Below are 2,277 nucleotides of genomic sequence, written 5' to 3'. Positions count from 1 at the left end.
AGGAGCCGGCGGCTGCCCGGGTCACGGGAAGCCGCCTGCCCTGCGCTTTGGGCCCCCCTCCCGTCCCAGGAGATCTGAAGCCCCGGAATCAGGAGGAATGCTCCAGTGGATTCGTGGATTTGCTCCACTCCCGTCCAAGCTCGGGTTTGGGCACCACCAGGGCCAGTTGCTCATCCTTTGGTGACCAGTGCCAGGGCTGCCTCCCCACCGCCAACCCTTCATGGCAGGGGCTGGGGGAGAGAAGAGGGGCAGCTGGCATGGGGGGAGGGCGGTCTGAGCCATCAGACTGTGTTAGAACCCACTTCTGAGCTTGGCCCTCCCAGGACGCCTCTCTTGCTCAGAGTTCAAGCCCAAGGCAGCCTGGAGCCGGGAGGCCCACACCATTGGCCACCTTTCTGGTTTCTGACCTCACCAGCCGGCCTCCTTGGTGCAGCAGTTCCCTCTGGAAGATTCTTCCCTAAACCTACACAACTCCCTCCTTTATTCTCCCTCTCTCTGAAGGCCAGAAGTCTGAAATCAAGGTGTCAACAGGTCCACGCCCCCTCTAGAGCAGCGGTTCTCAACCTGTGGGTTCACAGGGGTCGCCTAAGACCATCGGAAAACACATATATAATTACATATTGTTTTTGTGATTAATCACTATGCTTTAATTGCGTTCAATTTGTAACAATGAAAATACATCCTGCGTATCAGATATTTACATTACGATTCATAACAGTAGCAAAATTACAGTTATGAAGTAGCAACGAAAATAATTTTATGATTGGGGGTCACCACAACATGAGGAACTGTATTAAAGGGTCGCGGCATTAGGAGGGTTGAGAACCACTGTTCTAGAGGTTCCAGGGGAGGAGCCTAATGCCTCTCTCAGATTGGGGGCTACAGGCTCTTGACTTGTAGGCACATCACTCTGGTCTCTGACTGTGATCACGTGGCTGTTTTTCTCCCTTATTCTCTCTGTGTCTCTAAAATAGACATTTCTCATTGGATTTAGGGCCTATCGGGATAATCCAGGAAGATCTCACCTCAAGACTGTGGACGAAAGGGGCCACATGCTGACCTGACAAGCTCAGGGAAGACCTGCATGACGGTCTTGCAAACTCAGAGACCTAAAGTAACCACAAAGGATGGTCTGAAATTAAACTTTAACTAAAAGCAGTTATGGCCCTAGCCAGCTTGGCTCAGTGGATAGAGCATCAGCCTTCGGACTGAAGGGTCTCGGGTTCAATTCCGGTTAAGGGCACATGCCTGGGTTTCTGGCTTGGTTCCCAGTGGGGGCCGTGCAGGAAGCAGTCAATCAATGATTCTCATCATTGATGTTTCTATCTCTCTCTCCCTCTCCCTTCCTCTCGGAAATCAATAAAAATATATATTTTATAAATAAATAAATATAAGCAGTTATGGTGGATAGTCCCGTCCTAGGCCGCTATCTTCACTGACAAGGTCAACCTTTACCTTAACTGAGCCTATCTGTCTCTTTGCATCTATAATAACATATCCTTGAAATGTCTTGGTAACTTGTAACTTCCCTTTTTCTGGACCCCTTGGGGCATAACCTAATGTGCCTGGGTGCCAGGACAGATACCACACATCCCTTCATTGTTATGTTAATTATTCCTGCACCCACCTAAGTATGTGTCTATCATTTTACTTTTTATCCAATCCCAGAGGTTTCCCTGCTTTGCTTTCTCCCGCCTCTCTAATCTATCACCAATGAATTTCATGTAACCCACATACGTCCCTCCTTTGATTGCAATGTATAAAAACAGGAAAACCCACCTTTCTCACTATCCCAATCCGTTGAGATATTGCTTCCCGGCAATTGTCAACAGTTTGGCTCAAATAAACTCACAAAAATTCTTTACAGGTTTGGATGTTTTTTATGTTAACGAGACCCTTAAGAGCACCTGCAAAGACCCCCTTTCCCAAATAAGGTCATGCTCACAGGTTCAGGGATTAGATGTGAATATCATCTAATAGTGACCCCCAGCCCAACTGGTCAGTCCACAGCACCATCTGAAACTCGGACCAGCAACAAAAGGCTGCTGGTGGGGCCTTCATGATTGCAAAGGCTTAGGGCAGGGCTCTGACAATTAGATCTGTGCCCCTGGTTTATCTAGGGGAGCCAGCCTCCCCTTTGTCTTCCCTTTCCCTTCTCAGTGATTCCATCCTAATCTTGCCAGCCAGCTGCTTCCCTCATGAATATTTCAGGGTGAGCACGGCCACATGCTCACCTTGCAATTGTTTGATAATTTTGAAAACGATCCTGGCAGGAGC

Source organism: Myotis davidii, unplaced genomic scaffold (assembly GCF_000327345.1).
Source record: "Myotis davidii unplaced genomic scaffold, ASM32734v1 scaffold198, whole genome shotgun sequence".
Lineage (NCBI taxonomy): Eukaryota > Metazoa > Chordata > Mammalia > Chiroptera > Vespertilionidae > Myotis > Myotis davidii.
This window is presented reverse-complemented; position numbering follows the sequence as displayed.